The sequence below is a fragment of the Arvicanthis niloticus genome, chromosome 10 (genome assembly GCF_011762505.2).
Source record: "Arvicanthis niloticus isolate mArvNil1 chromosome 10, mArvNil1.pat.X, whole genome shotgun sequence".
Taxonomy (NCBI): Eukaryota; Metazoa; Chordata; class Mammalia; order Rodentia; family Muridae; genus Arvicanthis; species Arvicanthis niloticus.
Genome location: NC_047667.1, coordinates 72953660 through 72976112, shown reverse-complemented (window position 1 = coordinate 72976112; position 22453 = coordinate 72953660). Strand labels below are relative to the sequence as shown.

At 37.7% G+C, this 22453-nt stretch overlaps 1 protein-coding gene across 2 annotated transcripts in view; it reads left to right on the top strand.

Moving 5' to 3' along the window:
• The window catches only part of Serpinb7 (serpin family B member 7), a 51828-nt gene that overhangs the window by 2651 nt on the left and 26724 nt on the right, over positions 1-22453 (top strand). Inside the window, exon 1 of one of the 2 annotated variants that reach the window (XM_076941681.1) lies at positions 8887-9013. The exons of the other annotated variant lie outside the window; for it this stretch is intronic. The gene's annotated coding sequence lies outside the window, so the exon portion shown is untranslated. Of the gene's footprint in view, positions 1-8886; positions 9014-22453 lie in introns of those variants that run through there. 2 annotated transcript variants of the gene reach the window in all.

Genomic DNA, 22453 nt, shown 5'->3' with positions numbered 1-22453 from the left:
TGGAGATGCTAATATTTAAGTCACACTAAATCTTCTTCAGGGGTCTATCTAGTAAAACTATTCAATTATTCTGAAAGAACAAATATACATTATTCACTTTGTCTGCAGAGTGCTTTAGAGACCGGTAGATGGCAGACAAAGGAAGAAAACATTCCCACGCCAGGATTATTATTACTCCTGCTTGGTGGGCAAAGCTAGGTTTTGACTGTGTTGCCCTGGATGTGCTAAGTGAAACATCAATCAGAAGAGCATTCATTCCTAAGTGACACTTAGTAGGTACAAGCCCTGGAGCTTCATCACTTTCCTTGGGGGGTGGATAAGAGGTGGTAACAGAAGACACTGAAGTGATGAGGGCATCAGGTGGGCAGCTCCCTCCAGCCTTGTCAGCATCTCTGCCTTCTCTTCTCTTGGCATAATTTCTATTAAGAAGCCTTCTGCAACCTTCTCCCTTCCCCAAGCACTTTACGGAATCTCTGCCATTGTTCTTGCCTTGCTGTGTTCAGTTTCTAGATTGAATTACAGTTCTCACACCACAGTTGGGGGAAGATATGCCGTCTTACTGGTTTCTTGGTACTCACAGTGATTTAAGCTGAGGTATTGGGAGCTTTAAAAGTTCTAAATTTTTAGACACATTTAATCCGGATCACAGAAGCTTTCACCTTATTTTTTTCCAGTTTCTTTTGAAATAGTGAAACACTGGTGTCGTTTTTCTTCCTGTCCTCCCTGACTTTTACCTCTACTTTTCCCATAAGAAATTGAGAGAAACCTGGGGGGGGGGAGGTGTTGCAGAAGGCATTAAAGAGACAAATTAAACTGATCCTGATTTCTTCACACTAGTTAAGAAAACCTATTATATTAGAGGGCAATAGAGAGCAGGTGTGAGCTGAACAAAGCTCACTAGCAAAAGCATTGTATCAGATGAGTGAAAGGCAAACTGCTCAATGAACGACCCTGTGACTTGAAGACCATTTTAACATCTGTTGAACAGGTTGCAACAATCATATCTCTCTATGAATATGAGTATAAGTTCTCCTTTTGATAAAGCCATCGCCATCACGTTACTCTCACGTCCCTATCTATCATGAAAGTTGAAAACAATTACAATAGTCCCTATATATAAATTCGGCCAGCTGTATCTCCAGGTTCCACTCAGCCAACAGCAGATCCAAAATATTCATGGAGAAACTGTACTGAATACAAACACAACATTACTTTTTTTGGTCATTATCCCGTAAAAAGTATAAAACATCAATTATTTTTGCATTATTTACATTATAGTAGGTATTATAAGTAATCTAAAGATGATTTAACTTTCAGAGAAAGATGCGGGTAGATTATACACAAAGCCTAAACTGCTTTATGGAGGGGAGCTTGAACAGCTAATGCTTTCCCAGAACCCATACCCTGTGAATTTGGTAGGATATTTGTACATTTAAGGGCTTTCACTTGAATGAACTTTTGAAGTCTAAAAGTAGGATGCTTCAGTTCCCAGATGTTGTGTAACAAGAACACGCCTGAGGGGTTACAAAGTGAAACCAAGGATGTGTTCTGTAGCATTCTGCTTCTTGTTCCCATGAGAAATCTTGAATTCTACTGTATGAGGTCACACATGACCATCACACTGCATGGTTGTGTGAACCATTTGAGAAGGCTGGTTTGGAATGGTCTTTCCTGTGCCACACCGTGACTTGTCATCAGATGTAATGAGGCAGTTGTTGAGCTCACATGCACGACTCAGCAGAGGATCTGTGAAGCACTTCTCTGCAATTATGACCCCAGCTCAGTCGCCATTGAAATACCCTTTAAAGACTTCTGACAACCATTTCCCTGTGACACAGTGGCCCATGCCTCTTCTTCATTCTGATAAACAGTAGGGTGGAGACACGGGCTTTTCGTCTTCACGAATGTGTGCTCTGAGGTCTTAGTGAAGAAGATAGATGCTTGATATTTGGGCTTTTAAATAATTATCCATTGCAGACAGGCTTGGCACTGGCTTCTTTCCAAAAGCCGATCCTATATTTAGGCTTGGCCAAAGTACTCTAGGAGCCCCAGCAGCTTCAAAGGGAAAAAAATGTGATTTTATTGTTTTTATAAAATCAAAAACTGTATACAAGTTCTGCTCCATGTTTACCATACAAGGAATTGCTTGAAATAGCTTGAAATTTTCAACTATGTGAGGACAAATAAAAAGCATAGTCATAAATCAAGTAGCAGTGATCATGCCAATGCTTGTGAGGGTCAGGAGATATCTAAATTTACTAGATCAAAGCATGGAAGACTTTTAAGTTGTAAAGCTAGATGCAGGTCCTACTGTCTATCAGAATTGACTGTGTGGGTCTTCAAATATTTGAGACTGTATTTGACTTCCATAGTGTCATTTAAGGCTTTAGGGTAAGCCTGGCAAACTCTGGCTCTTGTCCTAAACCTCCCTTGACATCGTATTTTATAAGTACAGTTTTGATGGATTAAAGACATGCTTTATTTGTTTATTTTCTATGTTTGTTTCGATGTCACGACTCAAAAAACTTAGTCACTACAGATGATTGTCTGACTCGCGTGTCTGCGAACCATAGGATCAATCATCTAATGGAAAATGAAACAGAAGGCTGCAAGGCTCCTTCCTAAGGATGCTCTCTGTTTCACTATAATACACAGGATCCAGCTCAGTCTAGAAACTCAATTAAAATAACAACAATATGTCTTTTTTTAGCCTTTCTGTGATCTGTATCTAGACCATGGAGAGGTAATAGCTGATGTTAGAAGCTTCAGGGTCGGTGACATGGAAAGAGTTCTCAGGGCCTGCTCCTCAGTGTCCTACTCCTCACACTACCCAGGTCCTCTGAGGTATATTACTGATTATGGTGATCTTGGAGACGTCTGCAATGGACTTCCACTCTTCTAGCACCTCCCCCTCTCACCACGAAGGAGAAAAATGATGAGAGTTCCAATCCCTATTTGACAGAAAGCTCAAATCTCCATTTGTGTCTTCATAGAACACAAGCACACTGAGAAGTGAAGGCTAAGAACCCACTATGTAGCCAGAGTCCATGCGTTTGAATAGTGCAATTTCTAAATATTTAAGAAAAGTCTAAAGAGTTGTCAAGACTTTAGTGACTCCTCATTGAATGTGGAACCAGGTCTTAGGTGGCTTTTAAATAACTTAACTCATGCATGGCTTTCAATAACATTGTAATTGTATATGTGCATATTCATTCACAAAACAATTCTTTCCTTTACTGTTAGCAGTTTTAAGATATATTTTACTCTGTCTTTCCATTTTGAGTCTATCTACCCCATCCTATCCCACTGCATCCATAACACCCCAGCCCATCCCACCCACCCAGCCACCCCACCCCACCCCATCCCATCCCATCCCATCCCATCCTATCCCATCCCATCCTCCCCCAGCCCATTATACCCTATCCTACTCCATCCCGTCCATCCATCCATCCCATCTATCCCATCCTACCCCATCCCACCCCACCTCATCCTATCTTTTCATATTAACAGTATTTCATTGTTTTTAAATGTTGGTGATCATCACTAAGTACACTTTTATTCTTTCCAGTGGACCACAATCTTCAGTTTGAACAAAAACCTATGCTCTAGATAATAGTCCCATTACTGATTCTTGCCCAACTAAAACTGTTTCCTTCACACAGAACCATGATGTAACCCAGGAGCGTAAGTAAGAGAACTCAGGCCTCTCTGGGTGTATGCAAGTTTTTTTCTTTTATAATAATTTTTCAGTGTCTATTTTATTATATTGCTTAGTTTATTATTCATTTTTTTCTTTTATACTCACTTTTACTTGCTCTTCAGGACCAAGTCTTTGCATAACTTCTCCCCCCCCTTTTCCTTTTTATTGAAAATAGATTTTTCTCGATAATATATTCTAATTAGACTTTTCTGTCCCTCTACTCCTCCAAGATCCTTCCATGTCATGTTAGAAGCAAACGAATGGAAAGCATACTTCAATTCTTCCACTGCTGATTATCTCCACGTTCCTGGTTCCAAGTAACATTCCTTTGTGGCACTTCTCATCTTGCCTTGTTGATGCTTGTCACGTGTGTGTTGGTAGATTTAGGCCCAGAAGGAGTCATTATCCTTAGTGTATTATAACATGGCCAAGGCCCAATCTCTCCTATGCTAATGCTGAAAACACGTCCATATAATAAGTAGAGCATAGGAAAGCTACTAGACGAAGGTTTTCGATGACCAAACTGATTAAGATAATTCTACCATAGTTCATATTCTTTCTGGTTGTATGGAGATTGAACCTAGGGCCTAGAACCATCTTTGATAAGTGCTTTCCTACTGAGTGGTGCCATTTACCACATGTTGTTAATTTCATGTCCAGTGTCACACTGTCTACAGAATTTCCTAAACGAGAAATGAGATTGAGAAATAAGGTTGTGGATTTTTTTTTCTCTCATCTCTTGAATTTTAGTGTTTGTGTGATAATTCAGAATTCACTTGACAAGATTTTCCAGTTTTCCTGAGTCTGATTAATAGGATGTTATATGTATTAAAAGCTGGGTTGTACTGAAACATCTTAGAAATAAATGTTAATAGAAAATTGTGAAAGATTATGTATATTATGGATCCAACTTCACACACGTGTGTGTGTGTGGTGTGTGTGTTTGTACCCTGACCTACATACACACTTGTGTTTTCTTAGCCTTTTGTGTCAATAAGATGAAAATTAAAGTGTCAAGAGAACTATCATACCTGAAGACTCTGCAAATCCTGATTGAGTGTGTTTCTTCTAATAGCTTCTGGTAACTGGAGTTTGTCCCTGTCATCATGTATCTTAGCATTCTCCTTCCCTCCCTCCCTCCCTTTCTCCCTCCCTTTCTCCCTCCCTTTCTCCCTCCCTCCCTCCCTCCCTCCCTCCCTCCTTTTCTCCCTCCCTCCGTCTGTGTCTCTCTGTGTGTCCTTTTACTTTTTCTCTGTCTCCCCCCAATCCCAGGGCACTAGCATTGGACTTAGGCCCTATTTGAGTATTTCATGATGATCTACTTCCATGTTTTTAATCAAATCTGCAAAAGCTTTGTTTGAAATGAGGCTACTCAGACTTTACACCCAAACAGCCAGGAGAGCTGAAGGACCCTTTCCTTCTATGAGGAAAGCTGAGATAGATTTACAAAATTTAACAATGTATGTTTTAATATAAAAAGTTTAAGATGCCTGTGAGACATCAAGAGGCTTCCACTTTTGTTGTTATTGGTTAGTTTGAAAAATCTCAGCCGGGCGGTGGTGGCGCACGCCTTTAATCCCAGCACTTGGGAGGCAGAGGCAGGCAGATTTCTGAGTTCGAGGCCAGCCTGGTCTACAGAGTGAGTTCCAGGACAGCCAGGGCTACACAGAGAAACCCTGTCTCAAAAAACAAAACAAAACAAAAAAATCTCAACATAAAATCATTTCATGTTTAAATGGTTTTAATACTTTAGAAAATTGGGAAATAATCTTTGTGTGTGAGAAGATATAAAAATACATTTGTTTTGTTTTAGGATAACCCTGGTGAGTCATGTCATGACCAGATGCTGTGTGATGGGATTTTTAGTTCAGAATGTACTTGAGTAAATATACTAAAGGAGATTCACTGGTCCAGAATTTAAAGAATTGATGTCAAGGTCAGATGGAAATATCCATAAGTACTGTAAATATTAGAGGATGAGTCTGGAAGGTACACAGACATTACTTTAATGGGTTGCAGCCTTCAGTGTGGACTTTTCTGTTTAGCAAAGCAGAAGTCCCTGCCACCAGACAGCATGCTTTGTCTTCTGGTTTGGCCTAGATTTCAGAGACTTTCCCTACAGGTTAATTCTTAATTAAGCCCTTGTTGATTCTCTAAGTCAAATGGCTAACTTCTGGCATCTGAATCCTCGCATTTCACATGTCCTGTTTTTAGAATTCTGTAAGTTAAGAACCTACTTCAAGCCATGAAAGACACACAAGAACAAGTTTGACCTGTGTTGCTAAATAGGTCACTGTGGAGAATTGCACTGCCATATGATTGCTGTGAAGTAGCTTTCCCGAGTTATGAAAGCAGAAACTCATCACTGTGACACTCATGGCATTTGTGCTAAGTTGAGGGTTAGCTCTAGAGTGAAACTTAAGCAATCTCCCGTGGAAAGGAAATGATTTCTCCCAGGACATGGACTCTGAGCAGAGTTGGTTAGCACGGTATGATTGGATGACATTTTATCAGTCACTTACAGCCTTGGTTCTAAATAGCTGAGGTAGAATAAAATAGGGGCCCATGGGATGAGAGTTTGGCTAGGTCTCTGAGGAGGATTCCACTCTGCAGAACTGTTACCCTGCTTGAGGGTTCCAAGACAAATTTTCTTTTGGACTGAATGGAAGCTGGCTAATTTGTATCCTTTATTTCCTGTCTCTTCCAAGCTACAGAGAAGCATATCCACATTTTAAATATGTAGACATTTCTAGATTCAAGATTTGTTTTTTTCCAATTTATCATTGTTGTGTGTCCATAATGTCTGTGTGAGAGTACAGGCATACACATGCCTGTGTAGAGGTCAGAGGACAAATTTCAGGAGTATTTTTTTCTTTTCATTCTTGTACTGTGGGTTCTGGAGTTCCAATTCAGGTCTTCAGTTTACAAGGCAAGAACATTTACAGGCCAAGTGATAAGGCCAGCCCTTTGTATTTTTAAATCAGCACTATAGTAATTTGTTTTATATAAAATTTTCATATATGCTTTTGCTATTATAATCCTTCTGCTCCGTCCTTCCCCACTACAGTGGCCCTCACTGGATGCCTATCCACTTCCTCTCACCATTAACCATCACTACACTTTCGTGTTACATGGTCCTTTCCCCTCCCCACTCTCCTCCCTGAGTACCAGTGTTCATGTGGTGGAGGAGAAAGAACAACTCTTGAGAGTTTTTTTCTCCTTTATAAGTTCAGAGACTTGAACTCAGGTCCTTTGGTTTGCTCGGGCAAACACTTTTACCTGGTGAGCCATCATCGGGGTAGCCTCATCTCAACTCCTTGCAGAATGAACCATATCCATTGCAGTTTATTTTGCTCTAGTGTTGGCTATCTGAACTTCTTCTAAGCTCAGTGGAACCATAGACCCTGCCATTCTCTATTCTATGGTCTGTCTTGTGAGTTTCTGAGGGGATTTCTGTTCTCCTTTCTAGCACTCATAACTGCCTAGATACAGCTCTTAAGTGAGCAGCTGACAAGCACCTCAGACTCAGTCCCCCACATCTCAGCATCCTCTAAAGAAATTCACATTGTAACATTGTGAATACTTGTTTAGTTGTAAACCAAAATTCCAAATGCTATCATCTTCCATTTTCATTTCTTCACACCCCCCCCCAAGTTGACTCCATTTATTTACACTGAAGGTTGAGCAGGTTATATTTAAGAATATATATGTACATACTTGAACTCAGGGGGAAGAGTGGGGAGGGAAAAAGAACCATGTGACATACTTGTAACAACACTTAATGATCAAAGAGACCATGAAATTAAAAGAAATCGAGGCAGGGCATATGGGAGGATTTTGAAGAAGGAAAAGGAAGGAAAAATAATGTAATTATAATCTCAAAAATTAAAGAATTATTTTTAGAAAGATTCTCCTTAAGTTTCCTTTTCTGTTCTTGCTATAGCTCCCTGGTCCTTCTCTCTGTCATTTATGGGCTGACAGGCTGACTGTAGGGACAATCCTTGTTTGATTTCTCCTCTTGTCAGTATATAATCTATTCTACTTAGATTATTTTTTCACTGGCTTTTCTGACAATATCAAGTAAAGTCTAACTCACAGCTGAACCTTACTGGAAAATCCAACCCCAATGGATTTTTTTTTTTTTTTTTTGATATTCCTTCTAGAAAGCCCTCTCTCCCTTCTAACCATCACCTGCACTCTGTCCTCCTGCACACATTGGAGATTCACATTTACTTTTTAGATTTGATTTGGATGCTCTTATTTCTTGAGAAAAACCTCCCTTCACTGTACAATCTAAACTAGTAATTTCTACTTCATTATGTTAATTCTAGGAGTCTGTGAGTTTTTACTTGATTATACTTAATGGTTTATACTGTATATTTTATGTTCATGTTTAATATGTTAAACATATTTTGAAACTGTTTTGAAAAGTTCTACACAACTGAGAAATATCCTTTAATCTTCTATGTAGAGGTTCAATTAGGTAAACAGATGGTTGCTGGCATTTCATCTGGTGGCTCAAACTTATCAGGACAGATGGCTTTGATTCTTTTTTATTTCTTTTGGAATTCTCTCCAGATGACAATGACATGCCATCACTACTTGCAAAAATAATAAGAAAAATAAAACCCTCAGAAAAATGGGCATATAACAAAAGAATCACCAATTTTTTGTCTTGTTTTTAAATTTTTCTTGGAAACTTCCTCCAGAATCCTGCTTGAATAACTCTTGGCAATTCTCTTGATACAAGTTCTTTCTCATCTGCACAGGAGATGAGAAATGGATTTTTAGTTGAAGAATAATTGTTTCCCTCCAAATGCATTTCATTTTGAATACTAATAGACAATGAATGTTGTCAATCAGAAAAATTGGGTACAGCATGCATGGTAGTTTGATGCCTATAGTCCTTGACAGGTCCTGAGTTCCTTAAGGAAGAACTATGCTTTATCCCTCTAGAAATAAAAACATTCAATAAGTTGTGGAGTCAGAGAGCCTTTTTGGTAACCATGGGTATTATTTTCTAAACACTCCAGCAGGGGATGCTACATTAACCTGCCCAGGTTCCTCAGAAATCTAAATCCATTCTGAGTGGTTTCTATCATTTTTATACCACATTTGAAATGCTTTTGAAATCATTGCCTCTCTCTCCAACACTTTCTCTGATTCCTCCATAGATAATTCTTCACATTGGCCTTATCCTTCTGTCTGTGATGGTCTGTCCATGTTCTTCATTTCCCATCTCCGCTCCAGCCACTTTGCAGAGCTTTGGTCCTCAGAGTTCAGAGGCGTTGATTGATTTGGCTAAAGCAAACGGTAACTGCTTGTCTTACTTGCTTTTCCTGTTGTTGTAATAAAACTTACTTCCAAAAGCAGCTTAAAGGTGAGAGGGTTAATTCTGGCTCAAACCTCAAGGTTTAGCCTGTCATGGTGAGAAAGTCAAGGCAATTGGAACCGGAAGCAGCTGCTCATCACACCCAAAGTCAGGAAGTAAAGAGGGCTGAGAACACGTGTTGGTCAGCTTTCTCCTCTTAACACAGGGTCTAGCTAGGGATGGCACCACACACATTTGGAAGGTCTTCCCACCTCAATGCAATCAAGATAATCTCCCAAGGAAGAACACAGCAATTGGTTGTGCAAGTGCCAGATGGCCAGCTCTAAAAATATACGTACAAATAGCATTATGTGGACTGAGCAGATTATATGTAGAAACATATCTGTAATACATAAACATGCAATTACAAATAGTGAAAAAAAGGGCCATAAATTTGAGTGTGAGCAAGAAGCTTAGAGGGGGAAAGAGAAGGAAAAATGGGGGAAATGGTGTAGTTATATTAAAATCTCAAGAGAAATAAAAAAAAATCAGAGAGAGGGACAGAGGGAGGGAAGGAGAAAGGGAGGGAGGGAGGGAGGGAGGGAGAGAGGGAGGGAGGGAGGGAGAGAGAGAGAGAGAGAGAGAGAGAGAGAGAGAGAGAGAGATCGTTTCCTACAGTTGTGCCTAGAAGTCTGTCTTCTGAGTGGTTCTGGATTCTGTTGGCAACATTAACCATGCTTATCCTTAACCATATCAGATATAGCAGATTTCAATACACTAACACATTTAGAAAATGTACAATCAATACAACTTACATTAAATCCTGTAAAAGAAACAAAAATAATTTTAACATGGGTTATTAATAAAAGATTAGGAACCTTAATACATGTACTAACACTTTTTTTGAAATCCAGATCCTGTCATTGTTTTAAATCCAGATTTTATTCCAATTTTATTCACTGCAAATATAACTTCATACCAGGCAGCTGTCAATTTTCTTTCTTTTTAAAATTTAATATATTATTTTTATTAATTTTTATACTATATATGTATATTACTATTATTTTAATATCCTTCATTGATATTTTTAGTTTCTTTTCTTTTTTATTAAATATTTTATTTATTTACATTTCAGATGTTACTCCTTTTTCCCATTCCCCAGCCCCCAAACTCCCTATCTCATCCCTCCTCCTCCTTTTTGCTTTTATATAATTTTAATTACATGCAAGTATTAAGGTCAGTTCTAGGTTGAGGAACTAGCAATACAATAGATTCAAATAGTCAAGGAACAAGCAAGACAATAAACCCAGATAGTCAAAGAACACACAGGACAATAAACAGAGTCCCATGATCACTCCTGTGATCACTATTTCTAAGGACTTATCAGGATGACCAAAGTATCTGAGAATACTTCCCTGTCCTAACCAAAGTCATTTTCATGCCTGAAGCCTACTTCTTTGTTCTAGCCTAAGAAACTGTCAATTTTCTAATTTGTCTCTGAAAATGTCCAGAACTAGTCCTCCAAATACAGACTGTCATTTGCTTTTTTTCCAATACCGGACTGCTTTCCAGACTAATACATGATTTATTCAGAATAACTGGTCACATTGAAAGAAAGAGAAGAGTCATTATAACTTCTCTATTTGATTAAATTTTGAAAGCAGTTTCCACAGTCTCCATGTATTCTGTCCCACTAGGTCTAAAAGCATGAGGCAAAGCAGCTTGTCCAGTCTGGGATATACGCAAAGAAAGGTGGGTCAGGAACACATGCCCAATACAGCGTCCCTGGCACCATTGTCAGGGCACTTAGTAAGCTCACAGTCAGCATCATTCTTTGTCCCAGCTTCAACATGTCTCACCAATTGCTCTGGCAGCCATCATGCTCCTTCAGCATCCTGTGGAAAAAAATCATAAATATGCTCTCTTCTCCATATTAATACCTGATAGGGACCATTCCATATGCCAGTAAGTAGATCCTTCCATTTCACCTGGCCATAGTATGCTGAATTGCAGGACATAGGCACTCAGCAGAGAGTTCCTTGGAATTCAAATTTAAAATTTTTTTTTTTAAAAAGAGCATGATTTAAATAATTTTGTGGTATATGGGGCTATAGTTTCCCCTTTTTATTTTACGAAGATAAAATGCTTTAAAGTTCCATGGGCCCATTCCACAATACAGTGTCCTTGAGGATTATAAGAAATCTCAGTAGTGTGGATAATATTATATTGCATACAGAATGCCTCAAATGCATGACAGCGATAACAGTTCCATTATCTGTTTTAATCTGATTTGGAACACCCAGCAGAGAAAAACAACATAGTCAATGACTAATTACATTTTTTAGTTGCTTCTCCTGTTAAAAGCAGTTGCAACAAGAAAGCCTGAGTTGTCAATAGTCACATGCACTTCATTTTCAAAAATCAGAAATGAGTAACATCTATTTGCCATAATTGATTAGGTATGAGTTCTTGAGGATTAACACCATTATGTGGTGCAGGTAGAAACTGAGGACATTGAGGACATTGTAAGTCTTTACAATTTGACGTGCACATTCTCTAGAAATACCAAATGGTTGTCTCAAGCTATTACTGTTTTGATGATGTAAAGAATAAGACTATTTGGCTAACTGTTCCTGTGTAAGGGCTATAATCTGCCTGGTATGCCAACCTGTTCTGGCAATGCCCTCACCAAGGGGTCTGGGTAATCCAGTTTGAGCTCTTGAATGTGCTGTAAAGTAAGGAACAGTATGGTTTCTTTTCTTTTTTTTTAAAGATTTATTTATTTATATTTTGTATGTGAGTACACTGTCACTCTCTTCAGACACACCAGAAGAGGTTGCTGGGAATTGAACTCAGGACCTCTGGAAGAGCAGTCAGTGCTCTTAACCACTGGACCATCTTTCCAGCTCCCAGTATGGTTTCTCAAATTGAGTTGTATTTGCATAAATAATTGCAAAATTTGAGAATTGGCAGTAACTAAATAAGGAACAGTTTCAAGCATTTGCAAACCGCGAGCTATATATTAGCGATCAGTATACAAATTGAAAGCTTGAGTTTTCAACATTTCAAAAACAGAAGCTACAGCACGTGATCCAATTGTTTGTGCTGAATTTGGGGTGGGGTGGGGTGGGGTGGGGGCAGGACTCAAGAGAATAAACATGTGATCCAATTACATATACTGTCTTCTCATTATATGAGCCATTTGTAAATAGAGTAAATGCATCCTCTATGGGCTACATTTAAGACCAGTCAGAAACAAAAATGAAGTGGCTACACACATTTTTTACATTACTTATTTAGACTAGACAAAAGTTTCTTACTTTTTCCAACTGTAATTTCAAGAGAGGACCACCTTGTTACCTGTTGAATCCAATAATCACAGTCACAGAGATTTTTTTTGTAGGAGAAACAGCCATCAGTATTTTGTTCAGAGAAGCTGAGAAGCTGCTGGCCCCTTTAAGAGCAGCTTGTACAGACAAGTAACCCCTGGCAGGGCTTCTCCAGCAATGCTAGACTCCTAGCTACAGGTGCAGGGTACAGGTCCAACAGCAGTTTATCAATTTTTGTTTTTGTTGTTGTCAATTGCTTTTTTTTTTTTTTTTTAACAAAAATGAATTAAAACTAAATCAAGGGGTGAATCACCAGCAGATAAATTTTTAACCATTTTTTCTTTTGAATATGAAACACAGAGCAGCAATCAAACAATGAAATGAAACCACAGACATAAACTGACAGATATGGACAAATTGGTGCTCCAAGGACAGACAATAAACAGAGAGGGAAGCGAACTAGATATCCCACCAAAGGGACCCAGAACCAGAACTAGTTATTCCTCCAGTGAGAGCCAGAGAGGAAGCAGGACATTTCCTGATCTTCTCTTATCCCTAGGTGAGCTCTGGAAAAGCTTATGTTCATTTTCCTTCTCTTTGCCAAAGCATCCCTGGACAGGAAGGAGGACTGCTTTTTTGAAACCCTTTCATGCCTAGGGTCTAAAGTATCTCTAATTAGGGTCCAAAGACTAAAAGTATTCATGAGAGTTACCTTTGCTCTTCTAGGTTTTAGCATACCTCTAAGCATAAATACAAAAACATTCTACCATTCCCTGTCCCATTCTTACAGGGTTTGCTCACTGCTGTCCTACATCTTTATTTTTCTTTGCCTGTGCCTCCTTTTCCCACAGTGTCCTTCACTGCATCTCTTGTACTTGAGCTCCAACATTGAAGCGCCATCTGATCAAGCCAGCTCAGTCAGTCAACAGGGTCTCTAGTGAGGGAGGAAAGAAGCGATGATTAAAGGGAAAAAAAAAAAGACCATGTGACAACATTATAACATGACTTCAGCCATTGCTGAAGTTAAAGTGGGTTTATTTTTTTTCCCAGTCAGCTTTTATACCATTCTAGGTACATGCAAGGAGTAGAGTCAGTTTTTAGATCGAAGACATATTTATGGTCCTTCTCAAACTCTGCACTCAGGCAAGAAAGATTTTAAAGTTTATGGTTATCACTGGAAGCTAGAATAAGACCTTTAATGGATATACACTATCCATTGGATAGATAAACTAAATATATATTTACATTGAACTTTTGGCTGGACTTGAAAGATTGATTCTTCATGATAGATAATGATCTTGATACCTCAATAAAATAATTAAGTAAGCCAAATAGGATTGATTATACATTGAGTTGAGAAGTTGAAATTCTAAAATGAGAAGCCATCTTTCTCTTAAGAAATTAGAGTTGGGGCTGGAGAGATGGCTCAGTGGTTAAGAGCACCAACTGCTCTTTCGGAGGTCCTAAGTTCAATTCCCAGCAAGCACATGATGGGTCACAACTATCCGTAGTGGGATCCAATGCCCTCTTCTGGTGTGTCTGAAGACAGTGACTGTGTACTCACATTCATTTTAAAAATTTCACACACACACACACACACACACACACACACACACACACACATATGATAACAAATATAAAAAAAGAAAAGAGAAAAAAAGTTGGATTTTATTTATGAAACTACCACCAACATCAATCTATTTATAAATGTCAGCAGAACTAAGTTCAAAGAAAGAATGTAGTTAATAGGAACTAAGAATGACTCAGTTTGGGGGCATTTGCATTTGTTGTTCATCGCTATTCTTTTGGCTGCCACTATGACAAGATGATGAAAGAACATGACACAAATAAATGGAAATCAGTATGGCCTTCAGTATTTCAGTTTCTGATAAGAGGAGATTACAAGTCTCCACAACTGCATTCATTTAAATGTCTGAGGAGACTCTGTCATGTTCTTTTTTGCTGAGTGAAAGCTAAGACTGTTCACTCTACAAGTAGAAAAGAAAGAGAGGATTGGTGGCGGCGGCAGAACAAGAAATATTTACATGAAACAAACTATGTAGACTAGTTGGATTCATTTGTGCCCTTCCCTCAAACCAGTTGTAAAAATGTACTAAGAAATAAAAATAGACATAACATGCAATCACTTAAGATGAATCTGTCTGAACACAACATGTAATTAAGTCCTGAAACTTGCTCCTACAAGATTTTATTCAAATAAATAGCTCAGATCAACTGAAAGGATTAGATGTAGCAAACACAGTTTATATAAAAAGAAATTTTAAACCTTAGAGTTTGGAACAAGTAGTGTACTAAGAAAATAAATGAAATACATACAGTTCAGTCTTCCAGGCAGTGTGTTAGTGTATTTTGTGATGTGCAGAGTATTTCCCTTATTTTGGAAAACTATCTCAATAAAGTCATTTCCTTTTTATTACCATGCTTTTTGTATTACTCTCTCCTTACCAGAGAGATTTTACACTCTCAACTTAATTCTTCTTCTCCTCTTCTTCCTTCTTCCCCTTCTTTCTCCTGCTTCCCCTCCTCCTTTCCACCCTCCTCCTCCTCCTCCTTCTCCTCCTAACCTCTGAAACTGAATCCAGGACCTTATTTATGCTAGCAAGCCCATGCACTTAGCTCCTCAGCAGAACTACAGCTACAACTGTGCTTTTATATCCTAGTATTTTTTCAAGTACATCACTCACTCTCATGTTCTCTTTTTTCATTAAACATACTTAATTTCCTATGTTCCATTATAATAACTTTTGAAATCGTATAGTCTGTTACATTTTCTTAGCTTGTCTTTTGCTAGCCTACAGAGCTTGCCATCTTAACCAGTTGCAATAAATTCGCAGATGGGAAGCAACTGGACTGATGTCCATGGTTCTGAAGCAAACACTAATTTTGGAAAACAGTAAAGAGACTAATTTCTTCTCTCTATTGTGCTGTGTTTAACTTGGACTTTGTGGTTCACCATTTTAAATGTACACTTGTTAAAACACATGACACATAACTCTAACACATAACTCTATACTCATAGTTTAGACATAAAAATTTTTTGTTTTGTTCTCTGGTCTCAACGGTTGCTACATAAAAAAACAAGAACCCACATAACCCTGCAATTTAGCTCTTAGAAACAATTACTTTCTCACCATAATTCATTAATCCTTAGTTAATCCTCATTAAATTCATTCTTTAAATGTGGGTTATTTTCCAAGGTCTCTTGCCAACATCTTTTGTCTTCTTTTAATCCTGTGTCCTTTCTGTGGTTTAACTATGCCATAAAAATGTCAAAAATTCGTTCCTTTCCCATTAAGCACTTCTTTTACATATAGACATAAAATGTGTGTAAATATGTATCTTTAGTTGTTTATAAAGTTGTTCTCTAATTTTGGAGAAAAGAATTACTTTGGGTTCAGATAGACCATGTTGTTTTATTTCTGAGCCTTTTAGTTTTAATAAGGTGGGTATTTGATATATTTATATAAAGAATTTAAAGAGAATTCATAGCCAGTGCTTCATTTGAAGACAGTATGAGAATGAATATCAAATAGGAGGTACAGGTAGAGTAAACATTCATCCTAGGTGCTTGACAACCAAGCATAGTAAGATTAAGAAGAGTCCATCTTTTTTCTCAACTTCTTTATAGGATGTATATTGATGTTGTGGATCCCAGTCAGTAGGCATCGAACAGGATAACTAAAATAGTATTCTTGGGAGAGATAATGGTGCTTTTCAGGATTGAGGTGCAGATGAAGAACAAGGCCAGAAAAATATGGGAGACTAACTCCTCAAGGTGGTTTCAGCTAAAAGGGAAACTTCCTTGTAGGGTGTGTGTATCACATGTGATAGTGAGCCTTTGGTAAGTGAGAATAACCAGCTGTAAAGCTTACAGCATGTATGACCTCGTCTGTACTTAGAAACTGGCAAGGTCAATGGAAATTTGGGTTGTAGTTGTCTTGCAGGAGAGAATAATTGACATGACACTCCAGTTGTGTTCCCATGACTGAATTTCCTTCTTGGACTTATGTCTCTTTGGGATTGGTTGGTTGCAAATACGCTGTTGCAGACACTCCAGTGGGAGAGATTTCTGAGTAAAGTGAAGAAGAAACAATAGTAAGAAGACCTTTAATTAAAGTTGACTTGGTAATTCCAGGAGGATTTTTCAGTTCATCCATCATTTGGATTGCTTGCCTCTATTCAACCTTCTAGTCATTTATAAGTTTATAATGGAGGGAGAAGGATAAAGGCTTGGAGGATTTTGAATCACTGTAATCAACTATACTATAATTAGAACAGAAAACAGGAAATCCAATCATAAGCTTTATTTTGTCCAAGTTAACAGAAACCGCCATCAGAAAGTTTACTGCAACAGCTAATTCTATGGTTATTCATTATTTTATTTGTCTCTACTGTTACAAAGGTATTAAGGCATCATGAAGCTAATCAGTAGATAATTGTATTTTAGTAAGCAAGCTCCTTTTTCCCCCTTTGGGAAGTGGCAAAATTGAAGAAAATGGACAAACACCTCTATGATGATGGTACTGTCAAGTTCTGGTAGCCTTTTAAAATAAAGGACTAGTCACTCTGGAAAGCATTAGCTGTTCTTTGGAAACCATGCAGCTTGAAAAATTTGGATTCTTGTGTATGGTGGACTGTGATGGTTATAACAGAAACCTAAATATTGTGATGGGAGATCCTGGAATGGGATGCCATCCTTGTTTGTGTGGCATGTTCCACAGGCAAAGCTGTGAGTAGTTGACTGGACACCTTTGGTAGATATGGCCACTTTTCAGGGTATAAACCCTCCTCAGTGAACTCCAGCCTGTAGGATGGCAGGGAAAATCTGGATGGTCTGGTGTGGTTTTCTATTGCCAGTCAGTAGGGTGGAGAACAGGCTGGCAGAAAGTCAAGAATGAGCTAACTCACCCAGTTTCAGGCTACCTGAAACTTTCTTAGTTGAGGGAAGTATCTGGAGAGGTCAAGAGCAATACTGAACTCAACAGATACTTCTCTGGAAAATTACAGGCTGTCGGGAAGAAAGGGGCATTAAGAAAGTTAGAAAATGGTACAAAAAGAAGTCAGGCTTAGGGGTACAGAAGAGTATTTTAGTTTTATGAGTGATAAAAATGTTGTGCTAAATTCTGTTCTAGAGTATTACTGCAGGCAAATTTGCACAAGATAGGGTGAGGAAGAATGGGGCCATAGGAAATCAATGCCAATTGCAATGAAATTGAATATTAAACTCGGAATCACAGCTGTTTTTAGTCTCAATACAGTCTTCTTATAGAGGGAAATGTTAAAAAGATGGGTTAACGAACTCCATTGTCTTAATTTATTGGCACAATTATATTTAAATAATTCTACTATAAAGAACAGAGATGGAAAAATGACCTTCTTAAATCGGATTCACATCCAGTCTGAGTGAACCACATAGCGATCATCTTAATCATATGGTATTTTGAAACCTTGTGGAAAGCTAATGCTTGTAAACTTCTGTGGAGACGGTGCTGTGCTCTGAGTCACCGAGGATCCACCCCAGAAGTGACATCTAATCATCAGTAAGCAGGTGCATGGAAGCCTGCACCTAGGGATAGCCTTAAGACCTAATTCAAAGTTTTTTTTAAAAACAAACCTGGTTATATATGGTCACTTTGATTTATCAAATAGTGGTAAACAAGGTTGTCACCTCAGCCCTCTTGGTCCTTTCCTAAGTGCATGGCATAGAAAAAACTTAGTACTGGAGAGTCCAGAACAGGGTGGAGATGTTTTACTTGTGAATGAGTGTGATTATTGTCAAAGTTCTATATGTAAGGATGCTGTTGTAAATACCTGGTTGTTTTCCATACTCAACTACGCCTCTCTTATTCACTCTTGTGGGTGGCAGCTGACTTCACTACTGAATCTCACTCTGGTTGTAGATGGCCACAGGCCATCTGCAGAGTTTTAAAAGCTGTCTAGGTTGCTTCATCAGAAAGATCCCCCTTCTGGTAGTGCGGTGAGCATGTATGACTAGCAGTTACCCTGCCTAGATTTGAGGTTTCAGAAGGGAACTCAGCAAGTCTCTGCTGCTGGCCATCACTGTCAGCCCTTTCAGATTTATTCTACATCCTCCTTATGGTTTCTTTATCTTTAGCTCAGGATTCCGGCCCATCCTCTAAATAAAATTTTATATCCAAATTAGAATTTTAATCAGCTACATACATTGAGCTGTGGACCTACTTTGGATGTATTTTCCTATTTTCTTGTAGCAATTTTTAAAAGTATGAGTCATAACTCAAACATATAATATTGCTCTTGATATATTCACATAACTCCTTCCCCAGAAAGAACACTCCCAGGGTTCCTGACACTTCTATGCCAATTCTATATTCAAGAAAAACCTCCCTTCTACTCATGGGGACTAAGGCAACTATTGCTTCTGAATGGAAGGTCCGCCCACAGAAACATCCTTGTATGTATACCATTCATGGATTAGTCTTTGCTAAGATATCATACTGTATGCATATATTAGTGGGGAACATTTACTTTTTAAACCTCAATTCTACCAGTACTATGGAGCCTTGTGTCCTGTTGAAGAGATTTTATTCATCAAATGATGGCATAATTGGGGGACCTAGAATATCTTCAGGTGAGAGTTGGATTTATGCTGTGTGGAGCATGGTTTGGAAATATACTGGATAAGCTGAAGTGTTTCGAAAAGACTTATGCCCCAAAGAAGTGGGTGAGTCTTTGTAAATGTCCAACCTTAGACTGAGAAAATCCAGAATACTGTGACTAGGATGTTCAAGGACCACTGAATTAGATTAGTGAGCCTTATTTTCTCCTCCAACAGCATCTTCTGTGCATCTCAGCCCCATCTTCTCCCTTCTGTTAAACTATCCAGCAGAGGGGTATTATTTATTTGTGAAATAAAGTACTAAGAATGGATGAACTCACCAAGACTTTCAACGTAATAATATACTATTATATAATATATAATGTATGTTGAATTAATATATTATTAGTATAATATATTATATAATATACTGTTTTTATATGTAATAATACACTATTATTGCATAGTAATGAGCATACTATTTAAAAAGACAAAGTTGTGGCAGGGTGAAGGTTAAAAGGAAGTATTGAAATTATTGGGGCCTTATCCTATAGGCAAGATGCTATTTTATATTACATCACCAAATTGATTGAATTATTATTTAATGGATGAAAAATTGAGCCATGAAAAAATTAAACTGCTTGTTCAAGGTCACAGCTAGTAGAATTGCCCAGTTGAAATATAACCCTAGATCTAGTAATTTATTACTTATTTCCAGGTTGCATATAGCCTAAGCAATGGGAGCCCAGGTGCAAGCTTGTCATGTGAAACAGGAGTTCATATGTTATGAGTGATAAAAATGTTGTGCTAAATTCTGTTCTAGAGGCAAATTTGCACAAGATAGGGTGAGGAAGAATGGGGCCATAAGAAATCAATGCCAATTGCAATGAAATTGAATATTAAACTCGGAATCACAGCTGTTTTTAGTCTCAATACAGTCTTCTTATAGAGGGAAATGTTAAAAGATGGGTTAATGAATACCATTGTCTTAATTTATTGGCACAATTATATTTAAATATTTCTACTATAAAGAACAGAGATGGAACAGGCTCACCCTCTGCTTCTCCTCACACCCACTGCCAGCAACAGCACTCAGCTGCTTTGAGCCAGGCTTCTTGTTCTCCAGATATCTAACCAGTACGCTAATGTTACTCAGCTTTGCCTTTTGCTTCTGTGACAATGTTTAGATACCTCTTCCAGTGAGATCATAGTATATGTCCTGAGTGTTCTTCATAATACTCCCCTAAAACCCCATCTACTTCTTTTTAGAGGAATATGTCTTGCCTTTTATTTACCTCAGTATTCAGCATTTGTCATAACCAAGTGCAACTTATCCCCAGTTGTCTTATGACACGTTTCACAGCACAGTCTTTGTTTTATGATGTCAATGATGACCACATTATCTCTTTCTGTGGTTGTTTTCTTTTTTCCCGTCCTAGATTTATTTCTCTTGTGACAACAGCAGCTGTATCTCCTCCTATGCTCAGTGAATTAGTTAGAAAGGCTATTCATTTTAGAGAACCTTGAATGATCAAAAGTATTCCATGTTAGCATTAAGCCATACAATTAAAGTGAAAGCAGTTCTGGAATAGAAGGAATAATGCATGAGGTCAACCAGAATCAATGATATAAGCTTGCTTCTCCAGAAAGAGTCAGCTCCCTCATCCTCAGATACAAACTCCATGGTTCTCAACTGTTTACAAAATGAGCCCTGGAAAGGGGCACTGTGCTGTGTTCCTGTTGTCTACTAAAACTGAAAGCGGAGAGGAATAGAAAAGTCAGCAATATCACAGATCAACCACTAAATTTCATATGTCATCTATATATATGTTTAAAGAAATACTATGCTATAATAATATTAAATACATACAATTTCATGAGAAAATATCTATTCTGACAACTTTGAATTGATACTGTATCCCAATACAAATTTTCTTCAATTTACCCGAGCATAATTTCACTTGAGTGGAGTTATCTTTAAAGTATTGTGGTCATCACAATAGGAAACAGGGAGTGTCTGAGTCAGAGGCTTTATATTTCAGAGTAATGCAGGGAACTCTTCCAGACTCACCCAACCAGCTGCAACTTCCTCTATGAAGACAGTAAGGTAAATGCTTCTCATGTCCACGGTGTAAAGTTGAGAGAGAGGGTGTGGAGTGAATCTTCAGTTCTTTTCTGTGCATGAGACATTAAATGCATCACGTTTTTCAAAAGGTCTTCAGCTTCCTGGCTTATGGCTTCTCCCAACTCACTTTGACTAACATCACGGAGAATGACGTTTATCGCAGTGTGGGAGGTCGGCTCTCAGTCAAAATTCCATGTTCATTTCTTAAAATGATAAATGAAGAAAAATGTACAAATCTAGCTTTTTAAATTTCGTGTGTTTCTATTTAGGTCACTCACTATTTATTGGAATTTACTAACGCTTTAAAATAGAATTGGTCACAATGTAAGACAGGCATATGATTAGAACTTCACCCAATTTAGGACTTTTTAAAATAAATGAAAAGGTTTGAAGATACTTCTGGAAGCAGTAGTTATCTTGTAATATATTATTTGGAGTATTGTTGATAAAAATTAAATTTGTTTTGTAGTTATTCTGTTCTTATATATTGTTTATATTATTCTTATATATTGTTCTTATATATTGTTTAGTACAGTAATTATAAAAGGTTTCTGCTAGTAATTAATTATTAAGAGCAGTTAATTTTTTTGCCTAGTAAAAATTACTCTAAGATTATATGTTTTCATCACGAAGCCAAACCATGTATTTTATCAACCAAGGGCTACAAAACAGAATCATTGTAATTTCATGCTTTATTGAAGGTGATTTATTTAGGTTTTCTTGTGTTTCATTTTCAAAACTATTTTCTTGATACTTAAATTGGATTATTAGAGCAAAGCTTTGGTGAGACCTGTATTTTGTTGTTGTTGCTTTGCTCTTGTTTTGACACAAATATATTGACACCATGAGAAGGAAAATGCTGTTAGTATTGAAACAGTCCACAGCTAACAGAATAGGCTTCAGTAGCTGTGCTTTTCATCTGAAATTTGGGATTTAAGAACTTACATGAGAATTTTCTACTTTGTATTGAGTTTAAAATTATAAACTGTTTCTTATTATTCTGCAATTTTATACTAAACTTAGTCTATGGAAGAAACAAGAGAATATGGTATTTGGGGGTTACATTAAATCTTCCTCTCTGTAGCCAAATTCATTTTTGATTAAAAAGGTTTTGTTTGCTTGTTTGTTTTGTTACAGCATGACACTAGGGTGACATCTTATGTAGCTTGAGCCCAAATTACTTTCCTTTACAACTGTCTTAGTTACATAACTAAGGACCAAATGTTTGGCATATGTTGATGCCAAACGCAAGTTCATTTTTTTGTTGGCATTTTACATAATTTTTTAAAGTTACTGCAAAGTTTTTATAGGAAAAAAGGAAAACTCTTTGGATGCAAATGTTTATTCATTTCTCAGCAGTGGGAACATCGGGGCATGAAGTCCCCAAGTC